Raw genomic sequence first — 19,830 nt, forward strand, 5'->3', positions numbered from 1 at the left:
AACCTGATCGCTCTCTCAAGAGAGGGCGGAACGAAGCAGAGAATTTTTTTCCAAAAAGAAACCAACATTTGCCAAATTCCATGTCATCCACCGTGAAGTGCAAGATAAACAGGCCAGAATTCTATCCCCCTTCATCGTATCGAAATGCTTAACAGAGGCTTTAGGCCCCGGCTACAAAGTATCAAAAATGGCCAGCGGCGATCTATTGCTGGAACTCCGAGATAATGTTCAACCTTCCAAACTCGCAAACATAGTGCGTATGGGGGAGACACCTGTCTCCATCACAGCACACCGATCCCTCAACACTGTCCGTGGCGTCATCTCAGAAAATGATTTTCTACATCTCACAGAGAAAGAAATGCTGGAAGGCCTTTCCGATCAAAACGTCATTGATGTGTACCGAATCAAAATCCGCAAAAACAACAAAGAAATAGATACCAAACACCTGGTCCTGACTTTCAACACATGCACATTGCCAGAAACTATCGACGTTGGATACTTCAAAGTAAATGTTAGACACTATATCCCTAACCCCTGAAGATGCTTTAACTGTCAGAGGTTTGGCCACGGCTCACAGAGTTGCCGCGGCTCCAGGGAGAGTTGCCATGCTGCGTACTCCAGGGCATGTCCGTCCTGGAAGGAGAAAGAAATAATCACCATAAAAACAAAGGAAAATATATCATTTCGAGAAGCAAGAAAGCGATTCGCAGTCACGAACACTTTCTCTTCCACAGCGAAACCAAACTTTGCTGATGTGGTGCACAGGGGCGTAGCACCACGCAGCACTCCGGCACCTGCCGCAGCCACTTCCACGGCGCCTGTGGCAGGGCCATCCACGCCCCAGGCAGACAGCGAAGGCTGCTCTGCCAACCCCAAAGCAGGGAATGCCGGCCCATGGGCCAGCATCCCGCAGGACTTCCCCCCGTCGGGGGAGGCCTGAAACCTACACGCCCGCGGTTTCACCGCGGTCTTCCAGCACCTCTGATGAGGTGATGGATCTAACCCCCAGCCCGCCTGCTTTACAGTGGCTGAACAGCTTTCTTGAGCGAAAGAAGGATAGGGCCCTCATAACGGGCCCAGAAAATAAGTAAACACTTTATTGTTCCTACCCCAAACATAAACATGGCTTTTCTAGTTCAGTGGAACTGTAGAGGATTGTTGAGGAATTACAATGATATAACAGATATTTTATTTATTTATTTATTTATACAGAATACCCCTAAAGGCCCTCGAGAGGGTATTACATAGGGGGGGGGGACAGGCAATTGAACAGAATAAAAAAAACCCACAAATATAAAACAAACAACAAAAGCACAAATAAGACACACTGGATGAAATAAGTAAGCAAAAGAATCAAAAGAATGGCAGCGCGGCAAAGAACGAAGATTACTGCATTATTAAAATTATATAAACAGAACACTAATACAATGAATCTTTTTAGTAACAAACCCTGCAAAAAAGGAAGCCATGAACAAATAAAATAACAATGTATGCGAAGAGTTAAGCAGTAGTTATTGAAGATATAAGTTTAAAATATTTATCAGGATCAGTGGTGGTTGTGAAGGCAGAGTGTTCCAGTCAGATATTGTGCGTGGTAAGAATGAATGCGCATAGATAAATGTCCTGCACGTGAAATGTCTAACTTTAAAGGGATGATCGCGGCGGTCAAAAATCGAAGTAGGCAAAGAAAAAAAGTCGTTATGAAGTGATGGATGATGATAAAGTTTATGAAAAAGTGACAGTCGTGCAATTTTACGGCGGAGACATAAATCCTGGAGACCTGCGCGTTTCTTTAAGGCTGTGACGCTGGTGTTACGTGAATAATCGGAGTAAATAAATCGAACGGCGCGGTTCTGCAATGATTCAATGTTATTTATTAGGTAAGATTGGTAAGGGTCCCAAATAGCCGAGGCATATTCAATTTTAGGAGCATGCTTTAGGTTATGTTTTAAGAGACCTAATGACCGATTAGCAGATGCAAGCATAAGGTTAATATGGTGGTTCTATGCTAAGTCTGAATGAAGGTGAAGTCCTAAGTACTTATACGTGGTGACTAGCTCGAGTGAGCTATTATTTAAGGAGTATGCTGTTTGAATTCGAGACATTCGGTTAGTAAAAGACATCAATTTAGTTTTTGAATGATTAAGCGTCAATGTTGCCTGTAGCTTTATGTCTACAGGAAACAAATCTTGGTCTACAACACATGAATATCCTGAAACATTATAAAACATTTAGACGAGATCGCGAGCAGGCAAATAGACTCTCAGGGGGCGTCGCGATTGTCGTTCAACGCGGCGTCCCTGCTCAAGAGATCAGACTCAAAACAAAGCTGTATATCTGTATATCTTCTGTATATCTTCCTCCACATATAACATTAACAGTCCGTGACCTACAGGAACTCATCAATGAACTGCCAGAACCATATCTTGTAGTCAGGGATTTTAACACTCACTCCCCGTTTTGGGGCAGCGAACGCTGTGACGCTAGGGGTCAGATGATCGAAGATTTTATTCTTACAAATAATATGTCTTTTAAATACAGAAAAGGCCACGTACTGTTCGCCAACGTCTGGAAGAATGAGCTGTTTAGACTTGTCTTTTAGTTCACCATCTGTTTTTAATGATTTTAAATGGGATGTTTTAGACAACCCGTATGGGAGTGATCACCTACCAGTTTTTATTAGCCTATCATCCTCACCTGCCATCCTCCCAACTAAACCACGACGATGGAAGCTCCATTTAGCTGACTGGGCATTATTCAGCGAAAAAGCCAGTTTACAAAGCATTTGCACAGAGACACTTAGCATAGACGAACTAAATGAAATTCTCACGAAACGTATCATCGATGCTGCACGCCTAGCTATTCCCCAGTCCACAGGAATGGTGCGCCAGAACCACAAGGCTTGGTGGACACAAGAATTTATGATAGCGAAAAAACATCAAAATAAAGCCTGGGGCGTTTTTCGAAGGTATCCAAGTCACGAGAATCTCATAAGTTTCAAAAAGGCAAAAGCTAAAGCCCGATATATACGTCGTAATGCTGCAAAAAACTTCTTGGCATAGTTACGTGTCCTCCATAAACAGCACAGTAACATAAAAAAAATGTGGGAACAGGTTAGAAAAATAAATGGCACCTACTCCCCATTCACAGTTCCTCTTCTAACAGACCCCTCTGTACAGACGAGCATTAAAGAACAAGCAGACATTATGGATCAACATTTCTTAACAGTTTCTAGTTTGTCACACTACACACAGTTATTCTTAGCATACAAAAACACAAATCGAAAAACAAAGGCTCCCTACGGCAGGCAGCACAAAGGAACCCTACAATAATTTGATTACACTTCAGGAAATTCAGAGAGTACTGTCTATAGGTAAACAAACTGCACCAGGTCCCGATGAAATTCATTATGCAATGCTGTCTCATCTATCTGGACCCTCTGTAGAAGTTCTGCTACAACTTTTTAACAAAATATGGGTGGAAGGAAAAATACCAGCAGCTTGGAAGAAAGCAATTATTGTTCCATTCCTAAAATCAGGAAAACCACCAACCTCCCCTGGCAGTTACAGGCCTATAACTCTTACAAGCTGTCTAGCCAAATCTTTTGAAAGTGTTCTCAATATTAGGCTAATGTTTATTTTAGAATCTCGTGAGCTTCTTGATGTCCACCAGTGTGGTTTTAGAAAAGCATGCTCCACAGTTGACCATCTCGTCCGCCTTGAAAACACGGTCCGAGAGGCGTTTATACACAGACAACACTGCCTTGCTGTCTTCTTCGATATGGAGAAGGCATATGACACAACATGGAGGTTTGGGATTCTTCGAGACTTGGCAGAGCTTGGCATCCGCGGGAGAATGCTAAAATGTTTAAGCGACTTTGTGTCGAACCGTTCGTTCTAAGTTCGTCTCGGTTCTACCCTCTCGAAGAATTTCATCCAGGAGAATGGTGTGCCTCAGGGATGCATTTTAAGTACTACATTGTTCATAGTAAAATGAATTCTTTATCCAAAATAATTCCACAGTCCATTATGTACTCAGTCTACGTCAATGACCTCCAGATTTCGTGCACATCATCTGGCTTATCAACTTGTGAGAGACAAATATAGCTTACCATAAACAAATTAGCAATCTGGGCTGACAGAAATGGCTTTAGGTTTCCCCCGCAAAAAACAGTTGCCGTTCTTTTCTCACTCCAAAGAGGACTGCAGATTGATCCCACCCTCTGCTTAAATGGAGCCGTACTTCCAGTAAAACAAGAACACAAATTTTTAGGCCTAACTTTCGACAAAAAGCTCACGTTCCTTCCGCACATAACACCCTAAAAAAGAAAGCAACCCAATCCCTGAATATACTTAAAGTGCTGTCACGAAAACGCTGGGGTTCTGATAGGATGATAGGATGGGGTTCTGATAGGATAGGAGAACAATGCTTACCTGTGCTTATGTACTTAAAGTAAGGTCGTTGCCCAAGCATCTGTGTTGCCCCATAGTTACTAAATGCCCATCCAGAATACTCTTTACCAATAGACCACTCCTGCTCCGCTTCGAGAAAAATGTGAAAAAATAAACATACTAGACGCACTTCCCGATGTTGCACGGAGACCTGATCCGTTGCCACCTTGGTACACGTTTCCTGATGTATGCAATTTTGCACTAACACACATTCACAAAAGACAAACCCCACAGGAATACATCCAGCAAGAGTTTTGTGCAGTACGAGAAAAATACAAGAATTATGCCGACTTCTACACGGACGGCTCTAAAACAGCACTATATGTAGGGAGTTCGATAGTACAAGGTAAATGGGAGAAAGTAGTCAGGCTGCCCCAGTGCGCTTCAATTTTCACAGCAGAATGCTTCGCCATTGCTGTAGCTGTAGATCACATAATGAAGCAAAACATAAAGAACAGTGTTATCTACACTGACTCCCTCAGCGTAATTACAGCAATAAACCCCAAGAATGCAGTCGAACACATAATAGGAAACATAATACACAATGCTCCCCGCAGAGAGGCGTCTGCAGCAGACGTTGCTGAGTGGTGACACCACGGGGTTAACCCGAACATCCGCAGGGACATCCCCGCAGGGGGATGATGGTGAACAATGCGTCACCACGGACCCGAGCATCCGCGCTTAGCCGTGCGTGGCATCGCTTGTCCGGGGAAAAGGGGATCCTGGTGGTTAAGCCGATGCCGAGTGTTTGGACCTTTAAGGCCCCTTGGCGGAGGCAACGCACCACTTTGGCCCCAGCTTCCTGTAGATGGCACCTCCGGCCTGACCCGACCGGGGGAAATCGGCAGTCGCCTTTTCCTGTTCTTCTCTCCATCTTTCACTGTCCTATCTCCTTTCTTACAACTTTCCTGTATCCTCCTCCCTTCTTGGTTTTTTCCTCTTTTTCCTGGCGGCGAGGGTTAACCGTGTGTGACCAACTACCCTGAGTTGAGTCATTAGTTAAGATGTACAGCTGGCGTGGGCAGGACTTGCTTTCAAGTTCCTGTCGCGTCCCCCTGTTGGGCTCCATGGTGGGTGGCTGGCACCATGACCGAAAAACCTCAATTTTTTATGGCTCCCTCCCTTTCAAAACCTGATCGCTCTCTCAAGAGAGGGCGGACCGAAGCAGACGACTTTTTTCAAAAAAGAAAAGCATCATTTCCAAAATTTCATGTCATCCATAGCAAAGTAGAAGAAACGCAAGCAAGGATAATATCCCCATTCCAGGTTTCAAAACGCTTGACGGATGCCTTAGGCCTTAGCTACAAGGTGTCAAAAATGGCCAGTCATCCCAGTCTCTGTGACCCCACATCGGTCTCTGAATACTGTACGAGGCGTCATCTCTGAAATAGATTTTGTCCACCTTTCTGAAAAGGAAATGCTCGAAGGACTTACTGACCAAGAAGTGATAGATGTCCACCGGATCAAGATCCGGAAGGATGGCAAAGAAGTGGACACCAAACACCTGATCTTGACATTTAACTTGAGCACATTACCCGAATCCATTGAAGTGGGCTACCTGAAAATAAATGTAAGACCGTATATTCCCAACCCACGCAGATGTTTCAACTGCCAGAGGTTTGGCCCCGGCTCACAGAGTTGTCGCGGCCGCAAAACTTGCGCAAAATGCTCTTCGAAGGACCACCAATCCGAAGAATGTGTTGCTAACCCACGGTGTGCAAACTGCGAGGGAGACCATGCTGCCTACTCCAGGGCTTGTCCGTCCTGGAAAAAAGAAAAGGAAATAATTACTCTCAAGACTACGCAAAACATTTCTTTCAAAGAAGCACGAAGGCAATACTCTCAAACAAACAAATTCTCCTTCACTGCAAAAACAAACTTCGCCGATGTGGTGCGTGGGCGCGGCGCACCACACCAGGCTTCGGCACCTGTCCAGGCCACACGTAGTGAGCCTGGGGCGGGCCATCCGCGCCGTCTGGTGGAGTAGCTCACGCTACTCCGCCTACCCCAAAGGAGGGGACGCAGACCCCCGGGTCGGCGGGCCCAAAGACCTCTTCCCACAGGTCGAGGTCTAACTCAAAAATCAATGTGCCTCCTGCACGGTCGTCCAGTGCCTCTACAGAGGCGATGGACACGACCCCGGGCAGCCCCTCGCCGTCCACGTCGGACGGACGGCGGAGCTCCCTGAATCGGTCAAAAAAAGACAGGCTCCGAGTCATGGGGCCATAAACAACTTGATCTAGTTTTTCAATCAGTACAAACACAAAACTAAGATGGCTTTCATAATACAATGGAACTGTAGAGGAATGTTGAGGAACTACAGTGATATAACTCATATTCTAGGGTCAGTGATGCCTCTGGCCCTATGTCTCCAGGAGACCAATCTTGGTCCACAACATTCAAATATCTTAAAACATTATACAACTTTTAGGCGTGATCGCGAACATGCAAATAGACTCTCGGGAGGCGTCGCAATCATCATCCAAAGCGGCGTCCCGGCTCAAGAAATCAAACTGAAAACAAAACTTGAGGCGGTTGCGGTTAGTGTCATCAGCTACAAAACCATAACAATATGTTCTGTATATCTTCCCCCACACATCACATTAACATGCCAAGATCTAGAAGGCCTGATCTGCCTGAACTGCCGGAGCCATTTCTGGTAGTTGGCGATTTTAACGCTCACTCTCCGTTTTGGGGAAGTGAACGCTGTGACTCTAGAGGCCAAACAATCGAAGATTTTATACTTTCGAATAATGTCTGTCTTATAAATACGGGAAAAGCCACATATTGCTGTCCAAGCTCAGCAAAAATGAGCTCGATTTAGCTTTCGCATCACCATTACTTTTTAACGATTTTGAATGGGATGTTTTAAATGACGCCATGGGCAGCGATCACTTGCCTACCATCATCAGGCTCTCATCGTCCACTCCAATCATCCCCACAAGGCCACGGCGCTGGAAAATTCAGCTCGCCTACTGGTCACTTTTTACAAAAAGTGCCACTCTGGAAAAAGAATTTTGTGACGACCTTAGCACAGATGAAATTAATGAGAAGTTTACTGAATGCATAATATCGGCCGCAAGACTCGCTATACCACAAACAACAGGACTTGCACAAAAGAAACACAAAGTGTGGTGGAGAAAAGAATGCACATTAGCAAAAAAAACAACAAAACAAAGCCTGGAGCGCTCTGCGTCGATATCCCACTGCAGAGAACCTACTTACCTTTAAGAAGGCAAAAGCCAGAGCGCGGCATGTGCGAAGAAATGCAGAGAAAACCTCTTGGCAGAAATATGTCTCCTCAATAAATAGTTCAATAACATCAAAGAAAATGTGGGAAAAAGTTCGTAAATTTACTGGTGATCATACCCCTTTCACACTTCCTCTCTTGACAGCACCCGGGACACAAACATCTTTAGAAGAACAGGCCAACATACTGGGCGAGCATTTTGCTGAGATCTCAAGCTCATCCAACTACACAAACTCATTTCAGAAACACAAAGCAATAGCTGAAAAATAATTTCCATCTGGACCAGGTGTTCATGAGGATTATAACCAGCCTCTCACACTACAAGAATTAAATAAGGTACTATCTTCTGGCAAAAACACGGCACCAGGACCAGACAACGTGCATTACGCTATGCTTGCACATCTCTCCGAGGCTGCTGTAGAGGCACTGTTAAAATTCTTTAATAAAATCTGGATGACTGGAAATATACCTGACAAGTGTAAAAAAGCAGTCATAATACCTTTTCTCAAACCCGGAGAACCACCAACAAGTCCTAGCAGTTACAGACTCGCCCTCACCAGCTACATTGCTAAATCTTTCGAAAGTGTAATAAACATTAGATTGACCTTCGTACTTGAATCTCGGCAACTATTAGATACACACCAATGTGGGTTTAAAAAAGCATGCTCGACCACAGATCACCTTGTCCGTCTAGAAAACACCATCCGGGAGGCGTTCATCCACAAGCAGCACTGTATTGGGGTCTTCTTCGACTTGGAGAAGGCCTATGATACTACGTGGAAGTTCGGCATCCTCCGTGACCTAGCAGAGCTAGGTATCCGCGGCAGGATGTTGAACTGCTTTGAACGACTTCCTGGCTAACTGCACATTCCGAGTCCGCCTAGGAGCAACTCTCTCCATGACTTTCACTCAAGAGAACGGCGTACCCCAGGGGTGCATTCTAAGCACGACACTCTTCATAGTAAAAATGAACTCTTTAGCTAAAATAATACCCAAGTCCATAATGTATTCAGTTTATGTAGATGACCTACAAATAGCATGCACGTCCTCCAGTATATCAACCTGTGAGAGACAAATACAAATCACACTAAATAAACTAGGTTCTTGGGCAGACAGAAATGGATTTAAATTTTCTCCTCAAAAAACAGTAGCTGTTCTTTTTTCATTGCGACCAGGCCTACAGGTCGATCCCAATCTATGCCTGAATCACACTGCGCTACCAATTAAACACGAACATAAATTTTTAGGCCTAACTTTCGACAAGAAACTCACATTTCTACCACACATTAACAAACAACCTTAAAAAGAAAGCTTCTCAAGCCCTCAATATCTTAAAAGTTCTCTCGCGGAAGCGGTGGGGGTCCGATAGAGCAAGCCTTTTACAAATATATCGCTCTCTGGTGTGCTCCAAGCTGAACTACGGGTGCATAGTATATGGTTCGGCAAGAGCATCCTACTTAAAAAGATTAGAGCCCATTCACATAATCTTGGTCTGCACCTATCATCTGGAGCATACAGAACATCACCAGTAGCCAGCCTATGCGTTGAAACTAATGAGCCCGCTCTTGAGGACCGAAGAATCGCACTAACATACACATACGTCTTAAAAATCCGTTCTCTTCCGAAACATCTCTGCCATCCAGTTGTCACCAAGTGCCCATGTAAAAGATTCTTCATCAACAAACCACATTCTATCAGACCATTACTATTGCGCTATGAAGACAAATGTGAAGAGCTAACAGTACTAGACTGCTTACCGAATATTGCACAAAGGAATGAATATTTGCCACCATGGTACAGCCTGCCTTCAGTATGTGACTTCACAATGACACATTTAGATAAAAAGCAAACGCCAAATGAGTACATATTACAGGAATTCTTTGCACTACAAGAAAAATATGACACCTACACTGAATTTTATACGGATGGCTGAAAAACAGAAAGTCACGTTGGAAGTGCAGTAATCCAAGGAAAAAATAAACAGATAATGCGACTACCAGACTGCGCATCGATTTTTACTGCTGAGTGTTATGCCATCTTTGTAGCTGTACATAAAATAGTAAGAGAGAATATCAAAAATAGCATCATTTACACCGATTCCCTGAGTATGCTTAAAGCACTGCACTCCAGAAATGCTGCTGAACCCATAATAGGAAACATCATACATAACATAGTTAAAATCACAAAACAAAATCATAACATTAAATTCTGCTGGGTTCCTAGCCATGTTGGAATTGTAGGTAATGAGAAAGCAGATGTATGCGCTGCACAAGCCCGGAATGGCCAAATAAAGCAAGTGAACATACCGCACAGGGATTGTTTAAAGTTTATATAGAGTAAACTCAAAAATAAGTGGCAGGCTGCATGGCAAGAGCACGTAAACAACTAACTACATTCTGTGAAGCCAATTCTAGGGGAATGGCAATCATGTAGGCATCAAGAACGTTTTACCGAAGTTATTTTATGTCGGCTCCGCATTGGACACACCCACCTCACGCACAGCTTTCTACTAACCAAACAAAACAAACCTCTCTGTGAAATGTGTGGTTCCGAATTCACAGTGAACCACATTTTAATTTCATGTCTCAAACTAGAAGAACTAAGAAAGAAATATTTCACAACATTTTACAGGGAAAGCATCCCATTACACCCCATGCTACTCTTAGGTGATCGAGCACTGGTTGACATTTCATGTATTTTTAGGTTTCTCAAGGAAGCCAACGTTTTAAACAAACTCTAAGTATTTTTAAAAAGCTTCATGTTTAACAAAAACTCCAACCTTGTGTTTGGCGCATCATAGCCTCAGTTGCTTTTGCGCCATTAAAATCAATATAACTAACTAACTAACTAACTAACTAACTAATACACAATGCGATAAAAGCTCACACACGAGAACGTACAATAAAGTTCTGCTGGGTTCCTAGTCACGTGGGAATCAGCGGAAATGAGAGAGCTGATGCATGTGCCGCACTTGCCCGCAATCGTAAGATAAAACAAGTAGATATACCGCATAGGGACTGCATGAGGCTGGTTCAAAATAAACTTAGAGGGAAATGGCAAGCTTCATGGGACAACGAGGTTAACAACAAGCTGCACTTGGTAAAGCCCGTCTTGGGTGAATGGAAGACCTGCAGGGAGCAGGAACGCTTTATGGAAATAATTTTATGTCGTCTCAGCATTGGTCACACACACATTACAAATAATTTCTTACTAACGAAACAAGACAAACCACTCTGTGATAGATGTGGAGGCGAGCTCACAATAAATCATATTTTACTCTCATGTTCATACCTCGGAAAACTAAGGAAGAAACACTTTATTAAGTTTTATAAAGAATGCATTCTTTTACACCCTGCGTTGCTCTTAGGTGAAAATACCATTGTTAACCCGTCTTGTGTTTTTAGCTTTTAAAAAGAAGCAGGTCTTCTTGAGAAACTGTAAATGTTAATCCACTGTTTCGCTTTTTATATAATACACTTCAGCCTTGTTCTCATCCTCGAGAAGAAGTCTGAGGTCTTTATTTGATTGGCGGGGAACCTCAATTTCCTTGCCCAGCCAAGGACCGCTGATGAGGTTACCCGGCCTCCTTAGAAGCTTTTACTTGTAGATAGTTCTAAAATTTCTTCTCTCTCTTATTACTCGGTACAAGAAACTTTATACTGTACACCATTCTTTCACTTAACAGCACAAATCTGCATAAAAGAAATATCCTCTACCTTGAGCTTGGCACATGATAGCCTTAGCTGCTTATGCGCCATTAAACCCAACACAACACAAACATTAACAGATGCAGCTGATCACTTGACCCCATCGTTAGCCTAGACCGAACTTTATGCTCAGGCAAATAAATGCTTGATTCAAGTTTTAAATAACTGAAGCAAATCTAAATTCCTTCAGAATTGACATGCCTGTCATTTGTCTACATTAGGTTATAATTAGAATGCACATATGCACATTAGTCAGGTCAGACCTATAACTTTGCATCACTCTACTGATGCAGAAGGCCTGTCTGCTGTGTGATGCCAGTGCTTGCATGTTAAAAAATCCCAAATGGTTAAAATTAACTAGGAGCCCTGCACTATGGCATCTTCTTTAACCCATGTGCAGCTTCGGGATGACAAGCCATATCAGCCTGATGAATGTAAAGCACTGTGTCATAACACATTTCAATGCACACGAAATGTTGTTGCCAGCCTCATCTACGGCATGCTCTGAGTATCAGGGTTTGAAATTTATATTGGCCACAAGATAGGTGGTGCGTCTCCTTATGAATAGCGACGGAGTGTTCCATGCATTTTGGTGAGCATGTATCACGCATACCAATAGCCTAAACAATCAACAACGCATTTAATGTACTGAAAGCATCGTACCTGCACTGGAAGCATCTGCAGTGGAAAAACTGGAGCCAAGTACGAATGTGCAGCCCAAACTGCCACCAAAGTTCTCTTGCATGAACTTAAAGCATTCCTCATCAACCTCTGTGCCGTCTTCAAGAAATACCTAGGGCAGAGAAGACATTCTAGAATGTGAATTTTTAAAGCAAGGACCATTTTAGTCTAGCAAGCTATAAACAATCGCCTCGAGGGTCCAGGAAAGATGTAGGTCTTAAAATTGAAAATGTTTAATACAATAACGTAATGAAATTAGATGTGGATATGTATTACTTCCTTCTCTTTTCAAAAATACAATTAAGTTCAGTATATCTCAATCAGTACTCATATCATGGAAAAACAACTGAAGCCTAACTAGGTAATTTTTTTACGGTTCAATTTCGCTCAACAGTTCTTGGTTCCGACTGGAATGCAGCTGTAGCCAAATACCTGCCATGCGGAGCTATACAAAGGTTCTGAGTATCCAGCAGTAGACAAACAGCTAATATTTGCTGGGCAAAACTGCGTGCCATGGCATGTACACAGGATTTCATCAAAGTTTAGCAATCTCTCTTCACTAGCCTCGAGTGAGCCGAAGAAAACGGTTGTTTTCTCCGCACCTCAGAAGCTTCAGCACCAGTGTAGTAAGCATGTCAGCCGAGATCAGCAAGGCAACGAAGGTTCTACAATCAACCATCAGAATCGCTTCGGGGATTGCACAGAAGGTATAGTGTACTCAATCCCCTTGAAAGGTGGATATGTTTACATTGGTCAAACTGGCAGGTATGCAGGTGAGAGGTTAAAATAGCATGTGAACAAAGTTGTGAGGGGCAATTTGGTTTGGTTTGGTTTATGGGGTTTAACGTCCCAAAGCGACTAAGGCTATGAGAGACGCCGTAGTGGAGGGCTCCGGAAATTTCGACCACCTGGGGTTCTTTAACGTGCACTGACATCGCACAGTACACGGGCCTCTAGAATTTCTCCTCCAAAGAAATTCCAGCCGCCGCGGCCGGGATCGAACCCGCGTCTTTCGGGTCAGCAGCCGAGCACCATAACCGCTGAGCCACCGCGGCGGCCTGAGGGGCAATTTAATAATTCGCTGTCGCGATTGCTATCATCTGCCAAATCCTGAACGCTGCTTGCCAGGATTCATGCGCTGCATTGTGCTAGACAGACAGGGAAAAGTTGGTGCGCGAGATAATAGAGGCCACAGAAACTACAATCATTGTGGTAGCACACCTTCTCTATTGCTCACTAAGAAAGAGTTCGTGCTGTTAAATGCTTCATAATCAATTTTCGTTTTGATTTCAACACATCCAGTTGTGAATGTGACTAGGTATCCTTTGTGCATTGTTTTTTTAGGGCACAATGTATATATTTTGATTTGCTTTCCAATAAACGTTGCTGAAAGGCAGCGCTGGTCTTGTCTTGTCTGTGCTGTTTTGTCATGATGAATTACCTACAAGCCCGTCCACCCATCTTAGCAAAGGTCAAATTAGACCTTGAGACCTGGTAGGTAGGTACTTAAAGTATATTGAACCAGAATATTCCATTTTTGAAAAATTGAAATTTTCGCATCTTTTTCATCATGTTAATGACAGCGTCTAAAGTTAAAGTATAGCAAGAGTAGATGAAAAAATTACGATACTATTTGACAACTCCTGAAACTACCATTAAAACAAGTCATGTGCCAAACAGACAAGCCTCTAAAGTGACCAACAAGATATGAAACAAGACTGAAACTAAGCTACATAGGGGAAAATTACAGAACAGCCTTACAATAAAATATGTCACACTGATGCATTGTTAATGTAGAGCCTACACTTATATAATAATAAAGCCTGCAAATCTTTCATGTCGTTGTTACTTTTTTTTTGTAATACCCTGCATTTTAACCCCTGCCTGAAACACACCATCAGTTGTTGCTATGGGCTCCAGTATTTTCTAAAACCACTTTCCCAGTGTGAAACCAATGTTCCTAAAGCCCATCAATTGCATAACTTCATAAGTGTGGGTGCCGTATTTTATATAGCACAAAATATAGAGAGGGAATTACTATACGTCACCAATCCCATGTCCCAGAAAGAGGTTGCATGCCAAGCAGATCAGGAGTTCTGTAGGCAACAGGCTAAAGGAATGCCCCATGAACTTGCTCCAGGGGCATATTGGAACTCACTAACACATTATTAGAAGGCACATCCCAAGACTGAAGAGAGAGAGAGGAAACGTTATTGTTCTGAGACTCAACAGGGAAGCAAGCTAGACTATTAATTCAAACATGCTCAATGCAGATTAGCCCACATTCTAGTTTAAAAACTTGCTTCAAGCTGATCTACAGAAGTAGAAAAAATGATGTGCATCAAAATTTAATATGGCTACCTTCACATGTCAGCAAGTCTAGATCTTTTAGTTCTGGTACATAACACCTAATGCAACCAAATTTCAAGGAAGGTCATTAAAACCACCCACATGTGAACTGAGACAATGCTTACTCTCAGTAATTTTAACTTGAACGGGACTGAAATTATGTTCAAACTCAGAACCTTCTATACACACTTATTTATTTATTTAGGACATACTGCAGGCCCAGTGAAGGGCCCTGGCAGGAGGGGCACAATAAACACAATACAAAAAGCACAAAACAAAAAGTACAAGGCAAAAATAAAAAAAATCAATGAACGGCCTGTTCAATGGCATCAATGTCAACTGTTGATGATGGTGGCAACTGATTCCACTCGTTAATGGTGCGGGGAAAAAAAGAGAATTTGAATATGTTAGTTCTGGCAAAGTAAGGTTTTAACGATTCAGTGTGCCTGTTTCTGGTTGACCTGGACGTTATCGGTTGGAGATACAAATCGGGGGCCATTGACAGTTTGTTAGTTTTCAATAGAAAGAGAAATCTTAACCTTAGTATTCTACGCCGAGTTTCAAGGGACTGTATATTATCTTTAAGCAACAGAGCAGATGGTGAGTCAGTGGTGCGATATTTAGAAAATATAAACCGAACTGCTTTGCGCTGAATTCTTTCAAGGGAATTAATGTTAGTCTTTGTGTGAGGATCCCAAACAGTGCATGCATACTCAAGTTTTGGTCTAATCATGGTGTAATATGCCAATTGCTTAACGTTAGGGGGAGCTTGTTTTAACTTGTGCCTAAGAAAACAGAGATTGCGAAACGAAGAAGAGCATACGGTTTCAATATGTTTATTCCAACTAAGATTATTCGTTAGTGTTACTCCTAGGTACTTGCATTCTTTGACTTGTGAAAGGTGCCGAGTGGGAAGATTATATGAAAAGGAATGACTGTTTCTTTTATTAGTGATCCGCATAAATACTGTCTTGTCAGCGTTTAGTTCCATCCCCATTTAACGCACCATTCACTAACATTCTGTAGGTTATGATTAAGTAAAATTTGGTCTTTAACTTCATTAAACAAAACACAATCGTCGGCAAACAACCTAATTTGAACAGGATGAGAGATGATGTCTGTAATGTCATTAATATAGATTAGAAACAGTAATGGCCCAAGGACACTGCCCTGCGGGACACCAGAAGTGACTGGAAGTTTGTTAGAACAATGACCATCGATACTAACATATTGAAATCGGTTAGATAAATAAGCCGCAACCCAATTAACAATAAAAGAAGGAAGACCTATAGTTTCAAGTTTATGGATAAGTTTATTGTGCGGAACTAAATCAAAAGCTTTCTTAAAATCTAGAAATTACATCTATTTGGCCGGAATTGTCCAGAACTTGAGCGAAATTGTGAATTACGGATGTAAGTTGGGTGACCGTAGAAAAGCCTTTGCGAAAACCATGCTGGAAAGCCGATGATAATTTGTTGTTGTCATCGAGAAATGTTTTAATGTAATTGGCTACGATATGTTCAAGAAGTTTGCAGCATGAAGAGGTCAACGATATGGGACGGTAATTATTAAACAATGCGGCATCAAAGAGAAGCACGAAAGATGATAGCAAGAAAGTGCGAAACCATCTCAGCATAACGATGTAAAAATGAATTAGGTATTTCGTCAGGCCCAGGAGTTGCTTTTGTTTTAAGATTCAAAAGCATTGCAAAAATACCAGGTTGAGATACGAGATCGTGCACAGGCTGGGAAAAAGAATCACGAGTTGTGAAATTATTTGCAGGTTGGGAAAACACACTGTGAAAATATGAATTGAACCTGTCAGCAATATCTTTTTTGGTGAGCAACGTGCCCTCATGCATCATCACAGGCAGGGATTTTTTTTCTTTGCTTAAAAAATTCCAAAATTTCTGAGGAGCGTTACAAATAAAATTCGGCAAAATGTTTTGAAAGTAATGTCGCTTAGCAGCCGCAACAGCTTTGGTCAAAGAAGCCTGCTTCATTTGAATGATGTTGTGAGGGACACGGGCTCTTCTTAAGCGTTTTAGTTTTCTTTTGAGATGCAAGATTTCTCGCGTAATCCAGGGATTAGATTTGCCACTTTTTTAGCTCTTGATGGAATAAATTGGTTGATACAATATGTGCATATGTCTTTAAACTTGGTCCAGAGATCAGATGTGTCAGTTCTGACAAAGGTGCTGAGACACAGATCTAAACAATCTAATACACTCTCATCCCTGGCACGTGAGAAATCTTTTACAAGCACGGTTTTGGACGGTACGGCACATTTATCAGCGACGAAATCGCAAGTGAAATACACCAACTCATGATCAGATAGTCCTTGATGGATCGAAACAGAAAACATTTCAAAAGAGCGGTTCACAAAAATCAAGTCAAGAATGGAAGCAGATGAGCCTTGAATACGTGTAGGTTGTCCGACTACCTGTTTCAAATTGTGACACAGCATAATATCAAATAAGTGTTCAGCATTTGCGCAATGTCGTGAATTAGATGAGGCCAACTCCCAATTAGTGTTAGGTAAGTTAAAATCACCGACAAGAACTACGTTTTTATGTTTGAATGACGACATGTGTTCCGACAAATCGCGTAGAAACTGAGGAGGGGAATCTGGAGCTCGGTAAACAGCAAATAGAAAAATGGAACGGCCCCTAAAAGATAGCTTTAGGGAAATGCTTTCATGGTCATCAATTTGCCGAGTTAAAGTCGCATGAATATTGTTTTTAACCAAAACCGCCACTCCACCACCTCTTGATAATCTGTCACGCCGATAGATTTGATAAGTTGGAGGGAAAACGTCTTTGTTATCTATTTCATCGCGAAGCCATGTCTCCGTAATGATGACGATATGTGGATTGTACCCAAGAAGAAGTGCCTCAAGCTGTTCGCTTTTGTTGATTATACTCCGCACATTAATGTTTATAAGTCTTAATTCCTTCTTGATCCGCGTACTACGTCATTCACTTTTTCGTGTGTTCCGCGATGGCAGTTTCACCCTTGTGCTAGTGGTATCATCCCACGAAAACATCTGGCCAGCAACGAGCACCTTATCATTGATTAAGGTCACCTTCATTTTCTTGTCTCTCTCAGTTTTAGTACTATCCCATAATAGTTTTCGTTTCCTGAGGGTTTCCTTTGAGTAGTCATTCTGAATAGATACTTTTTTTCCTTTGAGCTTGTGAGCGTTTTTAAGGACTTTTTGCTTTTCATTGTAATCCTGAAAAAATATGATCACAGGCCTGTTGACAGTGTTCTTTCCTAAACGATGAATTCTACCGACAGAAGTACAATGGACATCAAGAAGTGAGAAAATTTCAGTCAGAACCTTCTGTTTTAGATCAGATTCTGTCTCATCTGGTTCCTCGCTTACACCAAAAACGACTAAATTGGAACGTCTACTGTAATCTTCCATATAGACCAGTTTCGACTGCAAGGCGTGAATTGTGCGTTCCATATTATCAATACGTTCTGTAATTGTTTTTCAAAGTCCGCAAAGCGAGAGTTTAAGTCAGATATTGTTTTTTCCAAATCTCCTTGTGTTCTGAGGGCTACAATCTCTGCTGTTAACTTGGAATAAGCTGTAAGCAACTGCTTTAATAGTTCTGTACTGTCCTCATTTGAATTATCAGGCCCAGGGTTACATTCAATGTCACCACATAAAAGCAGCGCGCAAACACAAAACACGTCTTGGGCAATGATAACACAGCGTTGTGGGCACGGCAGGACCAAAAGACCGCGGCAATCACTTCTAATTGTAGTAGAATAACAACCAACCTGTGCAAAGCAGAACAACGAAGCGTAAGGCAACATGCCTATGTGCGGTCCGCTGTGCCGACTGAAGTTGAAGCCTGGCTGTCGGTCTTTTAAACGAAGGTCCGGGCAGGTTACATGGAACGGGGGCGGTGCTTGAAGAAGGTAATCATTCCGCCAGGAAATCAAATCTCCCGCATCTGTTGTCAAATATTCTTGAAGGCACGTGTCGACTGTAGCGGTATCCTGATGAAGAAGCAGTTTGGACGGACCGAGCAGAAAAACCTGTGCAAAGCAGAACAACGAAGCGTAAGGCAACATGCCTATGTGCGGTCCGCTGTGCCCACTGAAGTTGAAGCCTGGCTGTCGGTCTTTTAAACGAAGGTCCGGGCAGGTCACATGGAACGGGGGCGGTGCTTGAAGAAGGTAATCATTCCGCCAGGAAATCAAATCTCCCGCATCTGTTGTCAAATATTCTTGAAGGCACGTGTCGACTGTAGCGGTGAGCAGAAAAACCTGTGCAAAGCAGAACAACGAAGCGTAAGGCAACATGCCTATGTGCGGTCCGCTGTGCCCACTCTTGCTGAGGGAAGAAAATATATCAGTTCAGATAACCAAAAAGACACATGAAAGTGGCAGGCCCAGTGATAAGTGCCAGTGCACTCTCAGTAGTCCCATGCAAAACGGAACTTCCCTAATGTAATCAAACAAGATATCCACAAAATGCATCTACATTTCTCACTGTGTTGCTTGCAATGCAAATTTCTGTTCTTGTTTGGCCACATTTTGGATGTGCGAATAAGAAACACCACACTTCATACGCTTTTTTCTCGTCTTTTATCTGCTATGATTTAAGCTGTATGCTTGAGCAAAAGTAGGCAAACTTTAACTTGTCTTGAGATGGCTGCTTGGGACGCCAGAGCATATGCCTTCCTTTGTGGCCTTCTCCTTCATATCTTCAAAGCTCTCAACGGCCACAAGTTTCTTAATTTTGTGATCTTGGCTCCAGACTTTAACTAACATCTGCCAAAGAAAAGAACAATATGATGTTACACCTGCAGAACCATAATTGTCGAAAACATGGCGGTGTGCGCTTTGTGCATCAGAAGAATTACACTACCAAAAATGTTCAGACAGTGCTGTCATATATAAAGGGGCATATAAAGGAGATACATTTGGCGGCTCTGCTACATGCTAAAATAAACTTATTACCACTTGTTTTGAACATGTTTAACACAATTCAAATGTGTACTCATTAAATTTTTCTGCTTCTGGCGAGAACAGTGGTAGAGGCTGTCATCGAAACTTGAGTGTATAGTGCGCCAAACACAAAACAATTGAGCACTTGGAAATTCTCAAGTGGCAATAAATCAGTAACACAAAAGTGGCAACCCTCATTCATTAATTTTAATTAATGAGATGGAACCAGATTAAACTATTTGGTTCATATTTATTTATTTATCTCAAGTTTCCTCGGGGCTCATGCAGAGGCAGTGAGAGGGGAGTGAGCGGTTGCAAAGTGATACACAAGAACAATGCTGAACAGGTTTTCCCAGTAATCATAAACGCGTGTATAGTCGGATACAACTTAAGAAGGCAGCGGCTTTTCCCTGTCAAAGAACCC

At 42.5% G+C, this 19,830-nt stretch overlaps 1 protein-coding gene across 2 annotated transcripts in view; it reads left to right on the forward strand.

Annotated features, from left to right (window-relative positions):
• Positions 1–19,830, forward strand: part of LOC149355336 (uncharacterized) — a 290,308-nt gene that overhangs the window by 229,935 nt on the left and 40,543 nt on the right. The gene's annotated exons all lie outside the window — the stretch shown is intronic.

Source organism: Amblyomma mixtum, chromosome 3, assembly GCF_055824585.1.
Source record: "Amblyomma mixtum isolate Tamu chromosome 3, ASM5582458v1, whole genome shotgun sequence".
Lineage (NCBI taxonomy): Eukaryota > Metazoa > Arthropoda > Arachnida > Ixodida > Ixodidae > Amblyomma > Amblyomma mixtum.